General features: G+C 37.7%; 1 pseudogene; it reads left to right on the forward strand.

The window, feature by feature from the left end:
• The window catches only part of LOC127635266 (abl interactor 1-like), a 56814-nt pseudogene extending 43946 nt beyond the window's left edge, over positions 1-12868 (forward strand).
• Positions 12869-13568: the final 700 nt, after the last annotated feature.

The following is a 13568-nucleotide window of genomic DNA, read 5'->3' on the forward strand; positions in this document are numbered from 1 at the left end:
AAGATGGGCATTTTGGCTAATTTTTTAATTGTATTTGGTCGTCCAGAAGCGAGGAAATATGTCTATTTTTTTTCCCTTCAATTTTCTCCCCAATTTGGAATACCCAATTCCCAATGCGCTCTAAGTCATTGTGGTGGCTTAGTGACTTGTGGCGGAGGACACATCTTAGTTACCTCTGAGTCTGAGACAGTCACTCCACACACGAGCGTAACTCCTGGCTTGAAATATAATGTGTTCAGTGCACGTAAACAAATGAAACCAAACTCTGAGCAAATCAGTTACTCTGAGCAGGAGATGGAATTGTGAAGCACAGAACTGCTCTGAAAACACTGTAGTAATGCAGTAACATGATACAGACAGAACAGCACATCGCACATAATCTTTGAAGCGAGCAGCACAAGCAGACAGTTTATTGAATTAAAACGCAGCCCTTTGCAGTTTAATAATCGCACGAGGTCATATCGCGATATACTTTTGATTAACCGTGCAGCCCTAGGCTGAAACATACTCTATGCAAGTACGTCAACGCAGACACAGTATTTATTTATTTTTTTCTAAAACAAAAAACAAAAACATTCTGAATGTGTATTTTTGCATGCATTATAGGCCAGAAACTGATTTTACATAAGAATGCAAACTCGGACATTATAATTTGCAAGTGTGCAACCACTTTAAACATCTAGCTAGAAACAGGTTGATATTTTAACAAATTTTTCAACTAACTAGCTCAGACAGATTCTCTTCATTTGTTTTTTCCACCATGACAGTCAGTCCAGTTTCAGTTCACCTAAATGAGAAAGCTGACCATCTATGCTATACCTTTTATACTGATGCCCGCTATAGCGTCCCTTGACGCAATGCTGAAAATGCAGCATGTACTTGGATTATATTATGAATTGCATTTCAAGACATTTCAGCACAATGCAACGATGCATGAAGTCACTCTTTGCATAGCTAGAAGCGTTTGCATTCACCTACTTTTGTAGCAAATGTTTTGGGCTTTAGTGTCCATGTATCGCAAAGAAACGTGTCTGGTAACCATTAACCAGCCTAAGTTCTCAGGGCTTCCTTATGACTGATTGTTGATTTGAAAGATATGTAGTTTCGCACATCCCTAGTTGTTTTTAACTACAGTAGCTGTATTAAAGTTCAGACACTGGGCAATAAGATTCAGAAAATGACTGTCCTGTGGGAATCTGCATACTGTATAATGAAAGCACTTGTAGTGCTGCGTTTGGCCCGTTGCTCTGGTTTCTATTGGAATAAACCGTTTCATGGACTCACAGCAGAAACTGAAGATCAGAGATGCTCTCTAAAGCCGGGTCCATGTGGGAGTGAAATACTGATGCAATGATGCTCATAGCTAAACAGTCAATTGATCTGTGGTGAATTTATGCTTAACCATGTATATGGACAGTATATAGGAGCATGTAGTAGAAGTAGTGTGAGAAACTATAAGCATTATGCCAGGGGCTAGTTTGTAAAAGTGAATCTATAGAGCGCAACATTCTAGTTCTACAGCTTAAGGACAGCACGCTGTCACTAAAATTTTATGACTACAAAATTATTAATTGGTTAATCCATTTTATATCTATTCTATGTTTTATGTATTTTATTTTCTTATTAGTTTGGTTGGATTTTATTCTTGTTTTTTTTTTATTATTATTTTATTATTAATAAACTCTTTTAAAAGGTACTATATAAATAAAGCTTTAATTGTTTGCTTGACTAGTTCACCATCGGGAGTCGTGACCATCCCTTACACTGTATGCATACTGCAGAAATAGGATAAATTGTGGTAGTATGCTATTCTGAACATAATCTGACTTCCTCTCTCTCTGTAGTGGCAGTAGTGGGGGTAGCAGCAGTCGAGAGAACAGTGGCAGCAGCAGTATTGGCATTCCTATCGCTGTGCCAACTCCCTCCATTCCCACCTCAGTCCCAGGTGAGCTGCAGCCCACATATACAGCTGCTTGTTTGACACACATACTTAATCAGTATTTGTGACTTGCTTTCCAGTAAAAAAAAAAACTAATCTAAACATTATTTTTTTTATAGTACAAAACAAGAAAAAATACTTGAGGCTAAATTGCATGAGATAAGGCTTGTTTTCAGAGAATACGGCCGAGTTTGGAATGGCATACTACCATTTAATTTGGCAGAAGTAGTAAGTGTAGTATGCCATTCCGAACTCAGCATACATCTTTAAGTTTAAAAAAAGATTTTTATTCTTGTTTTAAACAAATCAAGCAAAAGAAATTGGTTTATGCTTAAAGCCAGAAAAATATATATATGTATTTCCAATGGGGTAAGAAAAATAAACTTGACACTTGCAGTGTGATTATTTAATGCAGTCTTGCTCACTGCAGTATTTGCTGGAGAAACACTAGAGTGATAAATGGAACAGGATTAGATGTGCACTGTATGTCTACAGCCTTCATGGCCTCATTTTCCTAGCTAAAGGTTTGTTAAAGTAGGCCACTACACAATAGAGGACACGAGAACAGGTAGGGAAGGGAAAGGAAAACTTAGGTGGTCCACCTGGAGAGAAGAGGGGAAAAAAAAACAAAGTTTTTAAAATAATTTTGTTTAAAAGAGATCGCTGTCCTGTTCTCCTCTGAGCTATATGTTGGAGCCAAGAGGAACAGACCCCCACCCCCTAGTTATTGTCGCCATAGCAACAAGCTGCATGAGCGCCACTGATTTCTCATCGCTCTGTATGTTTGTGTCTTTTAGAAGTGTTTCAGTTATTTAAATTATGTTGTCAGGACTTTTCGCTTTAGTTTTTGCATAAGTGTTTTAACTTTTGTTTTAAACTTTTATACAGTTTTTAATTAACTTGACTGTGTTTTACTTTTTAGGAATATTAAGAGTAATTTGTTAGCTTAGCAATATGCTATCATAAAACTTTATTGGAATCAGTATAGAAATGTATCTAAGTTCAATCAATCTAATTGAAAATGGACAATTTTGCACAATATTTGTGTGTGCTTTAAGTTTTATACTTATTAGAATCATGTGTTGTTAGCTTAGCAAAATGCTAACATCAAACTCTATTGTAATCAATGCTGAAAAGTTTCAAAGTTTAATCTAATCGAAAATGACCAGTTTAACACTATTTGTGTGTGCTCCGTATGTTTTATGCTCATTAGAATTTTTTGTTGTTAGCTTAGCAACATGCTAACATCAAACTCTATTGTAAACAATACTGAAAAATATCAAAGTTCAAAAGAATTGAAAATGGACAATTTTACCAAATTTTTGTTGGGCTTATGTTTTATGATTATTAGTTGTGTTGTTAACCTAGCAACATGCTAACATCAAACTTTTAGAATAAATGGTTAGTCGAGTCTGTAGTGAGCTTCATATGAGAAACATTATTTTTATGATGCATGGTATTGCTGCCTAAGTAGAGCAGTTCAGATTATTCTCTTAACGAGGTTCTGTTTTAGTTAGGATGTTAACTTAGAAGGAAGCTGCCTTTTGTGGACATTAAACTGGACTAGGTTTTGGAACGGAGTTTAGCTCTATGTGTGTCTCTGTGAAAGTGATGGCAATGAATGAAACCCCTCAAAGTGCGTTTTTATTTTTTTTAATATGACGGATCTGACACACAGTCACGCCCTTGTCATGGGCCCCTCCCCCTGGAGCCCCTCCCCCTGCTCCTACTCCTCCACCCCCTTCCCGGGCAGGGTCTGCCAATGCCAGCTGCTGTTCTAGGTGAGCCCCTCCCAGAATCCTGCATAAAGACTGTGCTGGACACACTGGCATTCCCGTCCCACCGTCTGAAGTGTTTCAGAATGGGTTGCATGCAATTTACAGGTGTTAATGATGGTGGAGGTGACCAATACTTTGTTTTTATTTTTTGGGTGGTGGTTTATTGCTGCTTTCAGATCTAATTCGGTGCACTGTGAAAAAGTCTCTGAACTGCTTGAGAGCATTTACCATTGTACTTTGCCACTCACATTTGCTTTACAGAAAATGTTACAGTCTAGCTCATTTCTTCAGTCCTCTTTGGCTGTATCAGAGACTTCCTCACTGCAAGTGATTTTGACAGATCTATTGTTTTACCTTCTGAAAGTTCATTTGAATCTGTCCAATGTCATGTTACCCATGTACACTGATGTGATATTTTAGTAATCAGCACCATATCCCATCACTGACTCTATCATGGCACATGTGGAATTTGATGTTTGCCTTTAAATGAGTGCTAAATGAGGTGTTTTAGTGTTGATGACAATGTTGTGTTTGTCTGCTGTGTTTGCTGCTTCGCCCATCACTATCTGTGGAAGCCCATGTCTCTCGAGGTCTTCTGTGTTATCTAGCATTGTCAACAGGAAATGCTCCTATGGAGGAAATCCCATCTCCTCTTGTAATTTATACACAAACATGACTATATTACAACTACAACACACAAAAGCAACTTATATTGGTATTATTTCCCATGCCTTTGCTGCATAACGCTGTTTTGCATTTTCTTGCAGATCATATTGTCTGCATAATGTTAATGCTGCTTAATGCATTTCTGAACTCTTCATGTGCTATAGCTTATTTTGAGCCTTTAAGTAATGTTCATTTTCAAGCAGATCTACACAGATACACCACAACATTAAAATCACCTGCTTAATATTGTGTAGGTCCCCCTTGTGCCGCCAAAACAGGGCCAACCCACATCTCAGAATAGCATTCTGATTATATTCTTCTCAACACAATTGTACAGAGTGGTTATCTGAGTTACTGTAGACTTTGTCTTGTTGATGAGAGAGGTCAACAGAGATTGACCAGAGTGGTTTAAAATGACAAAGTCTATGGTAACTCAGATAACCACTCTGTATAATTGTGTTGAGAAGAATATCATCTCAGAATGCTATTTCGAGGTGCGGGTTGGCGCCTTTTTGGTGGCATGAGGGGGACCTACACAATATTAGGCAGGTGGTTTTAATGTTGTGGCTGATCAGTGTATTTCTGTACACACCCAGGTGACTTTAAGTTGGTAGGACCAAATTTGAGAATTAAGAGGTACTATGGAGTCACAATAACAAGATCTGTTACCAATGGGTCCTTAAATTAAAAGTTCAGTCAGAACTGGAAATTCTCTAGTCATTTACTCACCCTCATGTGGTTCCGAACCTTTTTTTTTTAACCATGAAATACAAAGCAGATTTATTTTGCAGAAATGTCCAAGTTGCTCTTTTCCAGGCACGGGCTGAGGGGGTGACTCTAGGGGCTTGAACCCCTGCCCTTTTGCTAAGGTGCCCCTCTGATAGTGGCACAGTGGTGTTGCCATGGGTGTTCCAGGGTGTGCAATGCCACCCAAAATAAAAGCTTGCACTATTATAAAATAGTTGTTTTTGTAACACTTAATAATAGTATATAGGGGTGAAAGAAACTTTGCATCGATTATGCAATTTAATAATCGATTATAATGACTCTTATAATTCCAAGTGTGTTACAGAGGCCATCTTGGATTACATGTGCACACAATGCTTTAATTTAAGAAAGTTTAGTTTGGATTTCTGCCTCATTGTTTATAATTTTGCTTGTCTGTGAAATATAAATAAATAAGTGAATGATTGTTCTGTTCTTCCCCAGTTCCGATGTATTTATGCATATTGTGGAATATTTGTCAAATACGCTTGGAAAAGTGGGCGATACTGTACTGCGCTTTTACTCGTGATCTTTATTGTCCTTAACGTGTTACACGCCATTACGTTTTTAATTCTGTGAGCCTGCTTGGCTTAAAGATCAGACTTATCTGCCTGGATAAATGACTGATTTAATTTCTATTTCAATTATTAGGAAATGTTCCCGTGATGATATGGAAATCTATTAAACATAGTCAGCAGTCTATCAGCAGTCTTTCCTCTTAGCCGTTTCCTCAAATGAATCCATTAAACAAACCATCAATTCTTGGGAAACTTTCTGATTCTTGTCCAGGATGTAAGTAATTCACTGTCCACCTCTGTGTTTCTCTCTGTCTATCGTTCTGTGGGTGCTCACAGCTATGGCTCCAGGGCCGGGTCTCGGGCCCATCCCTATGTCACAGTTTGGCACGATATCTCGGCAGATATCCCGACACAACTCTACCACCTCCTCCGTCTCCATGGTTTCTGCCACGGGTACATACCGCAGAGCGCCGTCCGTCTCATCCCAGTTCTCCCTGCTACAGACGCACGTTAACGGGGGAACGAACACAAGTAAGAGAAGGAGAATGCTGCGCTTTAGTTGTCAGTCACTATACGCCAACAAACAAATGGAAAAGTGATTCTTTAATTACAGGAGCTTTCTGTCCGCTAGGTTGATTTTAAAGAAACATTCATGAAATGAAATGATTGTTGAAATGTTCAATTTACAAGAATTTCTCTATTTTTGGGCTTGTGCACTACTCTTTTAACCTCCACTCTATAATCAAAAATAAGTGTTAACATCATTGAAATTCTACTAAGCAATTTTACTTAAGAGCATAAAATAAACATCACATTTCAGTTCATTTGGTATTTGTGTACAACAAAGAATCGCTGTCCCTCATACTGCTGTCATTACCATCATGCCATATATTTAAAAAATAATCATAAAAGTCATTTATTAATATAATAATAAAATAGTTGATAAAATAATATTTTGAAAAGTGTTAGGACGGCAACATGACTGCTTGACTAAGAATTTTAAATCATAAGAGTAGCACGAGTACATCACCCGGACATCTATTTGATTGTGTGTTTACATCTGAAAGACATTGTTTTTAGGTTGTTTGCTCATCTGCAATACATCTATAAGACGTTTCCTTTAAGATGTCTATAAAACATTTAGAAGATGTCTTTGAGACGTTTATGATTTAGAATGTTTGTAAGATGGCCAAGCATATGCTAAGCATCTTTTTAAGATGTTTAGCATATGTTAATTAGATTATGATGCGTTCCAGATGAAAAGATCTAAAACGGACATCTCTGAGATGTACGTGTGCTGTCTGGGTATCTAGTTTCAGTTCAGACATCACAACCCACAAAATTAAAAATCAGGTCTGGCAAGGTGAAAACCATCTCTGAGCATCATACCACCCAGTAATCATGTCTGCAGTAAAGGGAACAGCCTGTCTCATTTCATAGGTGTACAGCCGTGCACACTAATGTCATTACATCTAGAAAGCCTCAGAGGTGCGATTAGTGAGCGCACAGAGCCAGTGGCCACCTGTTTGGTTTGTGAATGGAGATTTGCAATCTACGGTTTTAAGTCAAGAGATGTTAAATCCCATTGTCGGATGTCCTTGAGTTTTAGAGTGAATGACTGTCATATCTGCATCAAATGACATGTATGAGAGTGTATTAATGACGCATTCAGAGAAAAAGATCCTTCGTTTTATTGTCTAATTATCCTCTCGATCATTCTAATGATAGAAATATGCTCTACGCAAGTACGGTAACCCAGAAAAAAAAAAAAAAAAGTACGGTAACCCAGACGAGAATGCTTGGCCAATACATTGCGGATGCACGGCCTGTTATTCAGATGTAATGTGCTTGCTCGTTACTGTTGCAGTAATACATCAGTACACAAGGGGGCGATAGAATACCTTTCGAATGTCTGCCGTTAAACCGAATGTGTTATTTATGTAGTGAACGACAGTGTAAATATTTTGTCAGTTTAACTATCTTGCTCGGCGTGATACTCTTAAAACGGTTTCTCCGTCATGTCCTGAAAGAGAAAATTGACTGTAGAAAAATATTTTTTATGCTAATGTCCACTATAGCACCCCCTACAACAAAGCTGATAATGTGTGCTGGTGTTGCTTTATGAATTGGGTTTTGCATTTTGAATGCAGCCACATGTTAAACTGAGCTTTTATTGTAAGAAGTGTTTCCGTTCATGTGCTTGCGTAGAGTATTTCAGGCCTACTGATCCGATATAAGCCACAGTTATCAAAAAGTCTAAATATACTGTATATAGGTGATATACACTGATCAGCCGCAACATTAAAACCACCTGACTAATATTGTGTTGGTGCCACAACAGCACCAACCAGAATCTCGGAATAGCATTCTGAGATGATCTTCTCATCAGAGTGGTTGTCGCTGTTTTGGTGGCACGAGGGGGACCTACACAATTTTAGGCAGGTGGTTTTAATGTTGTGGCTGATCGGTGTAATTTCTTATGCTTAAATTCTAGCCTTTTCCTGGGACACTGATTTTTCCATTGTTTGTTGAGTAGAAATAAAAAGCATGTTTTCAGCATTTTCACACTCCATTCTGTCTGAATGCATTAGGATTGCTTTTCAAATCTTTTTAGGACTGACTAATGTCTATGCTTTCTTTTCCCCTCTTTCTTTCACCTGTGCTCCTTTGCATATCCTCTTTGTCTTCCCGCTTATTTCACCCTCTCCTTCACTGTTTGGCGTGGTGTTTTTTGGTGGGTGTCCAGTGACAATTGCACCCCCTCCTCCGCCCATGCCCCAGCTCACCCCACAGATCCCACTCACAGGTTTTGTGGCGAGAGTTCAGGAGAACAGTAAGTCTAAAGGGCACGTTTCCTCACAGCATGTTAAGTGCATGCATCTCTGTTTGTGCCGTAGTAGTCACCACCACCGTTTGTTCAGTTCAGCGACTGCAGAGGTCAGTAAGTGCATGCGTATTGCCGTTGTTCACTCAATACAATTCAAACAATACACTGAAATGGATACAGATACTTTCCTAAAGCCGTTTTCTCAAAGCAAAAAGTGTGTCATACATTTACGTAAGTGAGTATTGCTTTATATAACCTAAAAGAGGCTTGCCAAGCTGTTCGGTTTCACACTTGAAAGGTGCCCATTGATTTGTTGCATATGTTCTACATTCTGTTTTTACTCTGGGATTACAACTAGGAGTCGATATTCAATGGCAATACAGTGTGAGTCATGTAGACTGTATGATTTGTGACATCCCTCCCATTCATCTACATTTACTTACAGTTTGATTTTTGATTTCTACCCAGCAAGCCTCAAGGAGGTCTAAAATACTCTGAATTCTAAGTAACAAGTTAAAAGGTTTCAATAGTACATCAGAGTTAATTATTTCGAAATGTTTTTCTATTTGTCAGGACAACATCACTGGTTAACTCTCATACTGCCATCTGTGCGAATCATTTCTGTGCTGCAGTAAAGTGCAATGAAAATACACTTTTTTGAATATATATATATATATATATATATATATATATATATATATATATATATATATATATATATATATATATATACAGAAATATTGCTTTTAGTGAAATGGCTATCAAGAGAAAACACAAATAGGTTTTTACTGCCCTCCCATGATATTGTCTGGTATTGCATTCAAGAGTTAAAAGCATTGTTTGTTCAAAAAAAAAAAAAACATTCTGTAATTTACTCACCCTTATTTTGCTTTAAGTACGCATGACTAATTTTCTTATGTGGAAAACAAATGGGAGATGTTGGGTAGAATGTTCATGCTTCTCTTTTCCATGCAATTAAAGTGAATGGGGGACTGTGGATGTCTAGCTGCAAAAGCGATTTAAAATATCACCATAAAAGTAGTCCATACGACTTGTGGGCAATATTCAGTCTTCTGAAGCCATACAATATCTTTTGAGAGTTCTTATTCACTGAAAGTCTTGTGCTTCGCTGCAGCTGATATTTTAATGCTTGTCCACATTAAAATATGGCACATACCAAATGCCATTGGATGCCGTGTTTCATATACAATGGCTTTGTGGAATGTTTAATGATGTTGAAGTGCGAATGAGTTTTGAGAGCTAGCGTGGAGGAAAAATTGTCAATTGACTTTGAACTTTTTAGTTGTTCATAAAGGTATTTTATGTCTTCAGAAGACTTGGAATATGGTTCATGAGATGTTTGGACTACATAATCCTTTCTACTGCATATTTTAGCCACCACATGCAATTTTATATATATAAATACTTTTATTTATCCTGTTTTTGAAAGTCTGTGATTCAGATTGTTTGCTCTGTTCTTGCAAAAAAGTGTTAGTTCAATCCACTAGATGGCAGAAAGTACGTAGAATATTTTTTTTCTCCATGGTAGTTCTGAAATGCAGGAGACGCTCTAATGCAGCCGTTGGTTGGTCCCCAGAGTTTAAGGTGTTAAAAACACTTTTATAGAGCTTTTTAATCATGTTTTACTCAACCCGACAGCATCCATCCCCATTCACTTTCATTGATAGATTTCTCCTTTTTTGTTCCATGGACGAAAGTAAGTCATACAGGTTGGGAACGACATTAGGGTGAGTAAATTATGATGAATTAAAATTTTTAGAAAAAACTTAAAGGAGAGTTTTAACTGTATACTGATGAAAACAGACAAAGAATGCCTGCGTAACTTATGTCATTTTGAGGGCCTTGTATTGACTTGCATTACAACCTAACTTCTCTGTTCCATTACTATCTAGTAAGTATTCCCATCTTTGAGTATGTAAATACATGCACACAATCCCCTGAGATGTGACCACATACTTTGCACATCAACATCTCAGTCAGACATACTGTATGCAAATTAACTGTTCATGTGACTTGCATGTTTACTAAATAGACTGCATGAGAACATGTGCATGGTGATAATAAGACCAGCTGGATTGCATGCCCCGCCTAGCTCGCTAACATGGACTTTGGAGCACATGGTTATTTATGTCTTTTTAATGTCTGTGATAACCTTTTGTCTTTGGTGGGTGTTCAGTTGCAGATACCCCAACTCCACCACCTCCACCTCCCCCAGATGACTTGCCCATGTTTGACGAGGCCCCACCTCCACCCCCACCACCACCTGTTGACTATGAAGATGATGAGGCAGCTGTAGTGCAGTACAGTGACCCCTACGCAGATGGAGACCCACAGTGGGCCCCCAAGTCCTACATGGAGAAAGGTAAGATTGTATTTAAGAATTGCAGACCTCAAATGCAGTTTATGCACATCAGTGCTGGGGAAGCTACTCGTAATTTCAAGTAGTCAAACTACAATAATTGTACTTAAAAAAAAATTTTTTTTTAAAAAGTAGCTGGCTACACTACATACTAGTAACTAAATGAAAATCACCGTAATGCATGACCTCTCATCAAATATCTGTTAATAACTGCTCTTTTTCCTTTTAACTGTTACTGTATTCGTCTCAGTTGTGGCTATCTATGACTACATCAAGGATAAGGATGACGAGTTGACCTTCACGGAAGGAGCCATCATCTACATCATCAAGAAGAATGACGACGGTTGGTTTGAGGGAGTTAGCAACGGTTTCACCGGTCTGTTTCCAGGCAACTATGTGGAGTCAATCATGCACTATGCCGACTGAAGCGACCATACTTTATAACCTTCTCAAACAAATACCCAATCAATCAGATCTAAACCACAGTATAGCCCCATTTATAAGGATAGCAGAATGTTTGTTCCTGACATATGGTGAATCTGTGCCATTAAAAAAAACTAATCTATGAACTTTATTTTGTGGTGATATGTAGATGTGGGGAAATTGGGGCGGACCAACAATTCAAAGATCAGAGGAAGTCAATGTACATAAAAGAAAAGTGTGTAGTGAATGTCAATCACGGTGTCTTGAGCTGTCGATACCACATGTAAAGTAGATGATTGTCTCCGCTTTTATTACATTTCCAACTAAACATTTTTTATTCCTTTACCTTGCCCCTCCATGCACATCATTTAATTTTAATGTTTTTCATCATCGGCCAAGAGTGCTTTGAATTCTTGACGTAAAGCATGCATTCAAAAGTAAAAGAAATGTATTGTAACCTAAAGTTTTAATTCCATTCTGCTTCAGTCAATGTATATGCTGTGAATGCTTTTTTTTGGTTGTGTTGAGATATTTCTAGATTGCTCTCATTTTAAGTTTCATTTTATTTTTGGGGGGTAATGAATGCAAAGCACAGAAGTTTTTTCAGTTTGGAATAGTTGCTCTATTTTAATTATGAATTTGATAACACTTTAAAATAAGGATTTATCTGTTAACATTAGTTTATGCATTAGGTATCATGAACTAACAATGAACAATTAGTTTAAGCATTTATTAATCTTGGTTTATATCAATTCATAAATATACTATTGTTCACTGTTAGTTCATAATGCATTGACTAACATTAGTGTATGTTAAATGTATAATTAATGTAGAAATAAACATAAACTGAGATAAAAAGTAGTGTTCGTTGTTAGTTCATATTGCGTTAAATAATGTTAACATGTACAACCTTATTGTAATATGTTACGATGAATTACTCGTTTTTACCACAGACTAAAGTATTTGCTACAGTGAACAAACATGAATTATATGTAGATAGCTTAAATATATTAAGGCTATAAAGTATCTGAAGTCTCAATAATCAGTACAAATCACAATTCATACAATGCTGGACTAAATCTTCTTACTGTAACCAGTAACTGCCCTGTTGTGTTTTACAGTAAAGTGACCAATATTACAGCTGGTGTAGCTCCTCCGCATATAACAACTGAAAGGTATCTGCGATCTCATTCGAAGATCTGAACAGGTGTAGATGCCTAACTCAGGTCCTCGCTCACGGTCAGCATTCATTTCTCCTTTTTTAAAAACGTCTTTGTGTCCGTTTCCATTCTACGAGTTGTTAGTGGGATCATACAGTCTGAGAACTGATAGTGTTTCAGCACTATGATTTCATTCAACTACATCTGACACTGTCAGAGATTTCTGGAGCTTAAAGCTGATGCCTTGAGACTTTTCTTTTGTCATACTGAAACATTTGAAGCGTTCCAGCTGAATTCCATCTGGGTCAAAGCTCATCTTTTGCCTGGATTTTGTATTTATAATATGTTAATTGAAATGTAATTGTACAGTCTTTTATATTAAATCATTCTATGTAAAATGTGTCTGTTGTATTACTAGTAGAAAGTTTTATTTTGCCTTTTTGTATCTTGTTGAGAGGAATGTTGAGAGAAGACATGGAATGGAAAGAGATTGGGAACGGGTTTGGGAATGCTGCGAGCTGGATTCAAACTTGCGGCACTCATGTGCATGGCACGTTTCAGGAAAAAGGTACAAAATAGGGCTTGAAACTCTTAAAGCAAATCTTTTTCCAACAAAGGGTCAGTAAAGTAGACGCTTGACTTTTGAAACCAACTACCAAATTTTGGGATGTGTGTTGATGTATTTCTAAGCTCTGATTTTGTGTGATTATGGGTATGTTCCAAACTTGGTGAGTTGCCTCTCTATCTTCTATGGCAACAACCTTACTGAAATTATGCCTCATAAGCAGGGATGATTACTGACCAGGCCAATAGGGTCAGTGACCAGGGGCCCTTGACTGCCGGGGGGCCCTGGGCTTTATGGTTGCGCGATCTAGATTGGCGATCCCCCAATGAAAACGATGGGTGAACACCGAAATCTCAAAAACAGTCCATATTTCAAATCGGCAATCTGATAATACTGGTTTCATAATTCGTGCTCTTTTACCTCAGATTACAAAAAAAACAAAATTTTCTTGTAATGCAATGCACATGCACGTTCTAGAGTTGTTAGGTGGCAGGTGATGTCTGTATCTAAAAGGTGATTGGCTCTTAACTGTAAGGCGGGGTTTCCA

Source organism: Xyrauchen texanus, chromosome 42 (assembly GCF_025860055.1).
Source record: "Xyrauchen texanus isolate HMW12.3.18 chromosome 42, RBS_HiC_50CHRs, whole genome shotgun sequence".
NCBI classification, from domain to species: domain Eukaryota; kingdom Metazoa; phylum Chordata; class Actinopteri; order Cypriniformes; family Catostomidae; genus Xyrauchen; species Xyrauchen texanus.